General features: G+C 41.1%; 1 protein-coding gene and 1 pseudogene across 1 annotated transcript in view; both read right to left on the bottom strand.

Annotated features, from left to right (window-relative positions):
* Positions 1 to 11,256, bottom strand: part of IQGAP2 (IQ motif containing GTPase activating protein 2) — a 392,955-nt gene that overhangs the window by 343,660 nt on the left and 38,039 nt on the right. The gene's annotated exons all lie outside the window — the stretch shown is intronic.
* Positions 4,689 to 5,752, bottom strand: LOC102844498 (annotated as a pseudogene).

Raw genomic sequence — 11,256 nt, 5'->3', positions numbered from 1 at the left:
ACCAAACTGTGTAGCTCTGCAACTGCATCCTGGCCCATCCTAACCTTTCTGCCCCCAACCCTCACCTCCTTATACCCCCAATATGTTTTTCCCAATAAAAAAAAATAATAAAAATTTAAAAAAAGACTTTAGGAAATACTTTTGGTTTACAATCAAAGGTTTAAAGATTATCTCAGTTTGAGGGGTCAATCTTGCCTTTGTGGTCATTGTTGAGTATTGTTGAGTTGGAATAGACCCTAAAAGACCCTCCGGTAGGGTTTCAGAGACATCTTTCTACTGCACAGCAGCTGGTGGATTCAAACCACATGCCTTTGAGATTTCAGTGCAGCTTCTTCCCACTAGGCCACCAGAAAGTCCAGAGTCCAGTAAAAGTTGAAATTTTCTCCTGCATTTTCCCCTCTTTGATCAAGATTATTATACAGAATCTTTGATGAAAGCATTCAGTGACAGGGGAAGAGAGGGAGAGGGGATAAAATGTCAACAATGAATAAATGAAAATCTACCTTCTCTGTAAACATTCATTAAGATCACCATGAAAAAATTATTTAAAAAAAAAAAAAACCCAAAGCCAAAAAACATTCAGTGACAGCAGCAAATGTGCCACCCATTCTTTTCCTGGTCTGACGGTAAAGGAAGTAGTTATTTATTGAAGAAATCAGCTATTTTGGAAAACAATTTTATACTATTATTTAAAGAAAATGTTCAAGGTTATTTATTCTGTTGGTCTCACAGCCACCCAATGCATTCTGTCAATCTTAAATATACCCTGTCACACTTACTCCACAGTACTTTAAAAATGTAATTGTCATGTTTGAAAGTCAGAATAGAAATAAAGCCGTATTCAACAGAAAACTTCTAAAAGGACCTATAATATAGAATGTGTCTTGTTGGCTGTTAACAGCAGTAACAATAAAATTGCTTTTTTATTTTTTGTATGATCTCCATCATGCTTTAGGCCACATTTTTGGTCAGGGCACTTAAGGGGTACTTTGAGGTTTTATTATTGAATCTTTCATTCCCTACATATCCACTTCACTGCTCCTTGGTCCTAATGTTCTCTAAAAGCACTCTAAATAAAGTATAAAGTCCTAGGGCATTAATTGTATTTTTAGATTTAAAGCACTAATTTATAAATGCTTTAAGGTAGCTCACAGGTGGGTAAAGAAAAAAGAAAAACCCAACAATAGCAACGACAAAAAAAAAAATTCAGCATGCCAGCGCAATGGCAGCTTATTAATTCAGGAATTAAATCCAGATACAAAGTCATCTTTCCTCCCCCAAATTACTGGTAAAATTCCAGAGAACATTTTATATTGTTGTAATATATTAAGACCTCTAGAACTGAAGCAGAACTGCCTAAATGAATCATTTGCAATCTTGATTATATCTTTCAAAGAAAGGAATCCTGGGAGAAAGTTTTTCCCTTCACCCTTGTGGCATAAGACCTGTCGTCTTCTTCCTGTGAATTCTGAAAGAAGGAGAATGGGTATAAAGCAATTTACATTTCAATGGAAAACACAACTTAAGAGTGAATTGTTGCTTTAACCAACACACTTCAAAAGTGAGGCATACAGCTGAAATACCATGGTCCGGTGCCAACCAAGCTGTCTTCACACGGTAGTCAAGAGCAAAGACATTTCCCTGCAGCCAGATTAAGAAAGTTTCCCTTTAAAGTGACTCATTGGGAATGTGGGTAGTAGAGTGTGTAGTGTGTATATGGAATATATGTGTATAGGGGGAATGAAAAGGGGAAAATGAGAAATCAGCATCAGAAATAACCTTCATGAAAATAAGAGCTTAATTCAGCCTCTGATGGGTTCAAACACATGTCATCACAATACTGTACATAGAAATATATGAGAGAAAGGGCTGAGGGGGCATCTGAACTGGCAAAAGATGGGTTCCTAATAGAAGATTGCTTCTTGGCCTGAGATGGGATAGAAAACAAAGTCAAATCTAGGAGACAAAATTATTGTTTAAACCAAAGAGGCAAAGAGGCAGTGGTGGTACAGTGATATCATTTTTGCCTTCCATGCAGGAGACTTGGGTTCAATTTCCAGTCTATACCAAGACCCCATGAGTAGCCACTCTCATCTATCAGAGGAAGTCTGTATGTGACTCTGACACTGAAATAATCAGTGCAGTTTCCAAGACTAAGAAAGAGCCTGAGTGGTGCAATGATTAAAGCATACAGCTACTAACAAAAAGTTGGACAAGTATAAATTTACCAGTGGCTCTGTGGAAGAAAGATATGGTAGCTGGCCTCTGTAAGGATACATAGCCTTGGAAAACCTGGGGGACAGTTGTACTCTATCCTACAGGACCACTATGAGCCAGAAACAATGGGAAAACAATAAATTGGAGGTTTGGGGTTTGTTTGTTTCCCCCCCAAGCTAAGGCAATAAAGGCTCAGTAATTTATTTTCAAATGCCCATCAGTCAAAATCTTTGGATACAATACAACATAGAGGCAAGAGTTGTGGTATCTGAGATGAAGGATCCATTCAGCTTTCATTTGGGCACACTGACTCCAGAAATGTTTATTATCCACAGATGAAACTGCGAAAAATGCTCCATGCAACTCTACCATCAAGAATTATTTCAGAAGAGAAGCTGTACGAGGCAAGCTGAGGCTGTAAATCACATGAGAGGGGACTTTCCCTCTGAGCTGCTAGTAGATCTGAACCACTAGACAGGCATGACCTTTGGGCTGGCAACACAACTCCTTACTGACTATGCCACGTAAGTTCCTCTGGCTAATCTTACTAACACACAGGCTGATGGGTTACTTTAGTAATTATAGGGAAAGAGACAGGCCTACATCCTTCTCCTTAAGCCAATGCGTTTTACAGGCTCCCCTTTTCTTTACCGAACCTGAGTGTTACCAAATCATTCATAGAGATGGCGCTGATAAACCCAGAGTGGATTCATGCCAGAAAGATAAAATTGTGAAATCAGGAGATTTCACACCAGAATTTTGCTCTAGAAAGCTGACCTTTCCATTTATTGTTATTCAGAGTGACAGAATCCCAAGTAGGATAATTATTAAAGCTACAGCCTACCCTTAAGGTTTGCAGTGCAGCTTCTTGCCACAAGGCCACAAGATTGATTCTGTGACTGGAGTGGTGGGAATAAGTGTGTTTGAGATGGCTAGGTTGGCAAAGGATAGAAGAGCATATAGAGCTCTTTTTTTTTTTGTATAGAGCTCTTGTACGTAGGGTCACTATGAGTTGCAAGTGACTCGATGGCACATAACAACAACAGCCTACCCTGCCAACCTAACAATAGGCATTCATCACAAATTTATTAATTGTTGTTGTATACCTTCAAGTCAGATCCCACCCATAGCTGTCTCAGTGGATTTTCAGAGGTAGTTGACTACGTAAGAGAAGACTGCCTGTCTTTCTTCCACAGAGCAGCTGGTGGATTCGAATCCCATTCCTTTGCGATGGCAGCACAACTCCTTACCACTAAGCCACCAGAGCTCCCTACAGATTGGTTACCTCAAAAAATTAAGAACTGTTAAGGTAGGGAAAAGCACGTACTCTGGAAAAGTAGAAAGGTTTGACCTTAGCGCTGGTGAACAACACAAAAAACAAACATCACAGACAATGTGGCACAGATGAGTAAGTGACGCACTAATAGAATTTATCTTTGTCTTCATGTCACATGTATAATATTGTATATGGAAATTAGAAACAGACAACCATTAGATGCCAAGTCCCTGAGGAACCTATGCATAAGCCTCTGAAACACTTTTTAAATGAAGAGCATTAATTATTTTTGGTTCTTAAACTCTTGGGAATTAAATGTCTGTACATTGAGCCCTCAGAAAGACCAGGATTGTTTACTTTATGCAGTACTACGATGTGAAATATCAAATCCAGCTAATTTTCTTCTGATTATTATTATGTTTTTACATCTGGAATAGTTTAGTGACCAATACTTAGCTCAGTATAACTACACATGCTGCTAGTATTGTTGGGTTTGTCAATAGCTAGTTTTCAGAAGGTGATCACAGGCTTTTCTCGCTAGCCCTTCTGAGCCTGAAAGCTCCAGTGTAACCAGTTCCACATCATAGCAACATGCAAGTCTCCACTGAGAGGTGACGTGGGTACAGGAACTGGCCACAAGTCAAACCCAGAATCCCCACCTAGGAGGGAAGGATATTGCCCCTGAATCCTCAGTATCCTCCAACTTACATATTTTCATTTCTTTTTCATTTTTCCACTTTTTTCTCCTGCTCTACCAAAGAACTTCTCTATTTGCCACTCTAATGGCAAATAACAGGCTCCTAGCCCAGGGTTAGCATGTCTCCCCAGCTAGGGGCAGAGAATGGACAACACTTGGGCTGAGGCAGAGGTCACATTCCCCAGACACAGCATCGGTGGCCTGTTCTTTTGGATTTTTAAACTAGGTCCCAAGTATTTTATTTAAGAACAAGGTGATGATTATTTTAGTTAAGACGAAGTGGGGGTCAATTAAGCATCACTAAACGCTACTTTTTCTTGAACCAGTTACCCCAAATCTCCTACCCCGTTTCATGCCTCCCCCCCCCACCCCCGCAGTTTCTTCCTTCCTTAGTGAATCAAGAACTTAAACCAAAAAGCCCTGGTACAAATATCAGGACTATTTCCAAACTCTCCCCTCACCTCTGCCACCCATTCCAAGGAAGGGCAGGCACTTAATTCAGTTGGAATGCATGGGAGAGCTCACAGGAGAGACCTGGGGAGCGGGGAAGGCTTTCCCCTCAGGGAAAGGGACCTGGGAACATAGAGCAGTAAAGTGAGGGCCTCTATAGACTTGGGTACCAAAATGAGGCCCTGGTGCCAGAGGAAAAGGAGAGCCAGCAGGCTCAAAATCCTCTCCTTGGGAGTAGTCACCACCTGGTGTTTGCCCTTCTGACACCAGTTTCAGAACCACACCCGGACCATGTTTTTCTCAAGGCCGAGCTGCTGGGCAATGTGACTGATCTGCTGCAGGGTGGGTTTGGGACACTGCAGGGGACAGGCTCTCCAGGCTGCCTTTCACTGGGGTCTCCATGCTTGTCCGCTTTCTCTCTCGGGTCTGCTGCAGGAGGGTCTCTGTTTTCCTTATCTCCTGGAGGTTTTCCTTGCTGTCCTCCTCCACCTACTTCTGTAGCAGGGACAACAGCTTACAGGTGTTCTTGAAACTGAGCTGCAGAGCCTCAAAGCGACAGATGGCTGTGTGGCTAAACACCTTCCCAAAGAGAACTCCCAGAGTGAGCCCCACATCAGCTTGAGAATACCCCTGGGGGATCCTCTTTTGCTTTAAGAGTTTAGCAAACTGCTCTGATCTTTCTGCCTAGTTTTGATCACCTCATCTTTGATCTCATCCAGCTTCTCCTTGAGCACTTTCCCAGCAGATGAAGGAGCAGTGTCTCACAGGGCTCAGGGAGGGTCCCTTGGAGCCGCTTTTCACTCCAGCCCCTGCTTCGCTCTCTGGATGAGGATTTCAGGGTCACCTTGGGGGAGTGGCTCCCAGCCAACCTGAGGTCTACAGTATGCCATGCCTCCATAGAACTCAAAGGGCAGGAAGCACGCAGGCATGTCCCAGAACTCAGGACTTGGTCCAATTCCCTGCCCAATACCTGGCCCACCCAAGGCACCCTGGAAACTCAGCCAGGATCGGGGGTCAACCCAGCCTGGGTCTGCCCCAGGCCCTCCTTGCCCTTCATCTCTACCTCCTAGTGGAGGCAAAAAGGCAAAGTCGACAGTTGGGGATCCTTCCATGGTGAAGTAAGGGACCACAAGCCGGGGGCTTGAGGAGAGAAGCATTCTCAGAAAGAGCTTGTTTTGTCTCTGTCCTGGTGAGAAGGCTATATAGTTGAGATCTCCATCAACAACTGAAAATCCAAAGATGTACTGGCATGGTGGGTTAGAAAACACATTTGGATATTCATTCAATCAAAATTAAAATGATGGAAGCCTTAACTTGGAAGAAACCAGGAAGCTATCTGTTGTCTTCCTCAGGAGGCCCCCAATAGTCCAGGCCATCCGGTATCTCCAGTGTTAGACCAACCTCCTCCCCCTTCTTGACTGGGATAATTTGCAACTCTCTGTGCTTAGAGTGAAATATTAGGGAAATGATCTGTTGTTGTTGTTAGAAGAAAATAAACTAACTGTAGTATTTTCTGTGTTACATTTATGGGTTCTCTGAGGTATAAATAAACCATAAAGCTGTTTCTAACCATTAATTCATTCATTGCCATCATAGCTTACCTCCCCCACCCACCCCCAAAAGTTTTCAGAGCCTATAAACTGCATCAAAGGATACTGTCCAACATTCTTTCATGGAGAAGCTGGTGGATTCAAACCATCTGACATTAAGCAGGCAGCACAACTCTTTACCAGTATGCCACCAGCTAAAACCAGTAGCTCTTACATGCAAGTGACCAAACTGACTTTATTTTTCCCTGAAAGGGACTCTGAAACCAGATAAACAGATTGGTTATTAAACGTTGCCACAAATGACGGTAATACATCGATAGTAAAAAAAAAAAGTGTTTCTAAGCATGGTCGTTAATTTAAAAGTGTGCAGCAATGTGTTAACAAGTATCTACTCATCACCTGTTGCCTATGCATAGGCCTCTGACTGTGTAGATCATAACAAACATGGATAATATAGCAAAGAATGAAAGTTCCAGAATTCTTTACTGTGCTAATGTGAAAACTGTGTATACATCAAGAGGTGTCATTTGAGCTGTACTGCATGGTTTAAAATCAGAAAAAGGTATATATTCAGATTTTATCCTTTCATCATCTTTATTCAATCTGTATGCTGAAGAAATAATTCAAGAAGCTAGGTTTATGTGGCATAAGTGAAAGAGATCTAATTTATAATTTGTGATATATAAATGATCATTTGGTAAATCTTCAAAAGATTTCAACAAAACGTTAAAAAGCAAAAATGCCACTCTTACAATCCTATCAAAAGCAATCTACATATTTAACACAATCCTAATACGTATACTAAATTCATTTTCCAAAGAGATAGCAAAGACAATTTGCAAGATTATTTGAGGAAGAAAGGGACCTCAAATAAGCAAAGCACTTCTGAAAAACAAGAATGAAGTGGGAGGCATAGTACTCCCTGATCTTAAAACCTACTGCATAGCTACAATAACCATAACAGCATGTTACTGTATAATGACAGGCACCTAGACCAATGGAACAAAACTGAGAGCCCAGAATTTAACCCATCTATCTATAAGAAATATAAACGCAGGCTATACACATGTATTTCACCTGATGGCATGCATAGGAATCAAACAGATTACAATTGTGGAAAGACTCGGTGGAGAAGCTCAGTATCAGCAGTGAAAACCAGGCCTGGTGCTGATTGTGGGACAGATCACCAACTACTCATATGTAAGTTCAAGCTGAAGTGATAATGGGACCTTTTAAAGATTAAATTCCTGTGCACATCAAAAACTTTTCCCAACAGGGTGAAAAGAAAACCTACTGACTGAAAAAACATTTGGCAATATCATCTCAAACAAGGGTCTCATAACAAAAGTTTACAGAATACTCCAGGGCCTCCACAAGAAAAAGACTAATAACCGATTACAAAATGGGCATAAGACATGGAAAGATTTTTCACAGAAAACACACAAAGTAATGTTCAAAATCACTGCTAATAAGAGAGATACAAGTCAAAACAACAATGAGATACCATCTCACTCCAGTAGCAGTGGCAAAGTTTAACAGGACAGGATGTGGAGAGACAGGAACTCTCATACACTGTTTTTATGACTGTGCAGAATGTTTTTATGATTGTACCATTCTGTACAACCACTCTGGAAGGCAGTTTGACATTTCCTCAAAAAGCTGAATGTAGAATTTCCATATGACCCAGCTATTCCACTGGAATAGCCAAGGAAAGTAGAACTGAGACACAGATGAAGATCTGTACACCGAAGTTCATAGCAGTGTTACTCAATCACGAGAACAAGGAAACAATACAAATGTCCAACCATAATCGAATGAATTGCAAAATTCTGGCCCATTCACATGATGGACTACTGTACAGTACTCAGGAGCCATGATTTTGGGAGAGACTGAAGAGCATCAAGCTGAGTAAACTAACTCACTCATAAGGACAAATACTGCATAAGACCATTAGAAAGGATTAAAAAAAATTAGAAGGATAACTAGTAAAACAGGTATGAGCGTTAAAGGGGGGAAGAGGTGGGGGAAGAGGGGTGAGGATGAGTGGGGGTGAATCATGAGGTTGCACAATTTGGTAGGTGGAGGGAGGCAGGTAAATGAAATGGGAAAGATACAGTGGGGATCTGAAAAGACAAGGTAATAGCGGGCATCGCTCAATGGTAGCTAATTTTATCAAACATAATGAATGGGAATGAATAAATGAAAAAGAATGTGAATAAAGGATGGTGTGAAACACAACGTATATAAATTTTGTATGCAAACAAAAATAAAAAATTTAAAAATAATACTAATCTGACAACTAAGGTACACCTGACCCAAGCCATACATAGAACTTTAGGTCACCTCACATACATGCAAAAAGTGGGCAATGAATTAACTCAACTCTTTATTTTCAATTAGGAACCATCTCAAAGGTGATCTTTTACTGAGTTTTCAAGACCATAAACCACATTGGAAATTGCTTCCCCTTCTTCTCCCAAGGAGCAGCTGGTGGGTTCAAAGAACCAGAGAGGCAAGACCTTTGAGTTAGAAGTACAGCTCCCTACAGACGGTATCACCAGAGTTCAGCAATAAAATGCTTGAGGTGTGAGTTACCTCTGAAGAAAAGCCTGACAATCTATATTCTAAGAAATTCAGTCCTTAAGATCCCCATGGAACTCAGCCCTACTTGGCAAACATAGGGTACCCAGGAGTCAGAAATGATTTAGTGGCAACTGATGCCATATGCCAACTTATTACATCAAATACCTCCTTCATTTAAATGAGTAAGTGGATTGCTTGATATCTGTGAGTCCGTCTCATGACCACTACCATGCTCAAGTCCACAATGGCAGTTACTGTCACGAGCATGAGGGAGGATACATAAAGATTCAGATTTGTTGTTCAGGGGTTGCTGTGAGTCGTTGCCTACTTGATGACACCCAACAACAACAACGTGTGAGTGTGGCAAGACTATAAGGGTTCCTCACTGTAGAAACAGGGAAGTAAATGGAAAGGACCCAGGCAAAAAGACAGGGTAATGATGGGCAAGGTCTAATGGTGATTAACTTTATAAAACATAATGCATGAGAATGACTGTATGAAACACAATGTGAATGAAGAATAGCATGAAACACAATGTATACGAACTTTGGTAAGCAAACCAATAAAAAAAAGTGGCTGGAGCACAGTGATTATTCATTGCTTTCCCAACATCCACTTGTCTCCTATCTATGTTAACAATATTGTAGCTTCTAGATAAGTACACTGCTACCCAGTCCTGGTGGGGTAGTGCATTATGTCTTGAGCTGCTAACTGAAAGACCAATGGTTCAAATCCATCATTTGCTCCAAGAGAGACAGACTGGCAACAGGCAGTCTCCTCCCCTAAGCTTTTATGGTCCCAGAGACCTGATAGAAGGTCACCATGAGTGGGAATCAACTGGACAGGAGTGAGTTTTATTTTTAATTCTACCCAGAACAAAGGCTATGTTTACCAGCCAAAACAGCTTTTAGACTTCCAGTCACCACACGTGTGTAGTGTGTATACACATGTAATTTTCATGACCGATAGCATCCTCTACTGTCTTATTTCTTGCCTTACTGAAAGCATAAATCACAAAGAAAAAATCATTTTTCACTTAATATCCTTCCAACAAGTTCCCAATGTTCCATACCATTAAGAACATATGATTACTTCTGACACCACAAAAGGAGAAACCCCTGTCACCTCCTCTCCATCTCGGCCGCACTTGATGTCCACATGTGTGGGTATGTGTCTGCAGATGATGGCAGAGAGGTGGGGAAGGGTGGCATGTGAGATGAAGGTCAGGAGGGCCAGACTCCACAGCCAGCTCACCTCTCCAAACTCACATTTACTTGCTCACCTCTCCAAATTCATATTGATTTGCTCACAACTCCAAATTCATATTTACTTTGGTCACATTTCCAAATTCATACTACCTATCAGTTTGTCAAAATGTGGTAGCTTGCACATTTGTATGATGTTAGAAGCTACATTTCTGGTATTTCCAATTTCAGCGGAGTCACAAGATTCAGTTAAGTTTCCAGACTGAAAAAGACTAGGGAGAAAAAAAGGCTTAGTGACTTACTTCCAAAAATTAGTCAATGAAATCTGTAGGGATCACAGAATATTAAGTAAGACTTCAACTCGCTTTCAGTGACCTATCACTGGAGGACACTGTGTTTGGTAAAACAGGCCACAGAAGGGAGATGACTGACACACTGACTTCAGCAACAGATTCAAACATACTGATAATCATGAAGATAACTCAAAACCAGGTAATTTTTCACTCTAATTTCCATAAAGTTATCATCAGTCAGAGATGACTCAACTAGAGAGGAGAATATCAACAGAGATGTGAAAATCGGACTTTGGTTATTAGGTGATATTGAAAAGTTCTATTTCTATCCTTAGCTATATGACAAACACTGTACACAGTCTTAAACATAACCTTCAAATTGACAGTAGGAAATATAAAGATATACCATGAATAAACAACGAGTAAAAATAAAACCATTATATTCACATGTCTATCCTCAAAGAGGCCTTTATCCTCTGACTCAGGCCATGGCCTTTCTGACCACTTGCTATGCATCTGAGAGCTGGACAATAAATAAAGATGACAGAAGAATTGTTGCTTTTGAGCTGTAATGTTGGAGAAGAGTGCTGAAAATTTCACAGATTGCCAAAAGAACAAACATATATCTTGGAGAAAGTGCAATCAGAGTACTCCTTGGAGGCAAAGTAGCAAAGCTTTGCCTCACACACTTCGGGCATGTTGTTAGGAGAGGCTTGGAACGTTGGAGGGCTGGTAAAAGAGAGGAAGCCCCTCAACCAGACGGACTGACACAGTGACTGCAGCAGTAGCCTCAAGTGTATCAGGGTCAATAAGGTTGGCTCAGGATAGGACAGGGTTCAGGTCTGTTGTTCACAGGGCAGATTCAACAGCCCCCAACAACAAACAACAACCCTTAACCAGATGGGATGACACAGTGATTGAAACAATAGGCTTGCACACAGTGAACACTGGAGAATGGTGCAGGATCGGGCAAGGTTTCCATCTG

The sequence above is a fragment of the Elephantulus edwardii genome, unplaced genomic scaffold (genome assembly GCF_000299155.1).
Source record: "Elephantulus edwardii isolate Elephantulus edwardi_28Jun2011 unplaced genomic scaffold, EleEdw1.0 scaffold00082, whole genome shotgun sequence".
Taxonomy (NCBI): Eukaryota; Metazoa; Chordata; class Mammalia; order Macroscelidea; family Macroscelididae; genus Elephantulus; species Elephantulus edwardii.
This window is presented reverse-complemented; position numbering and strand designations above follow the sequence as displayed.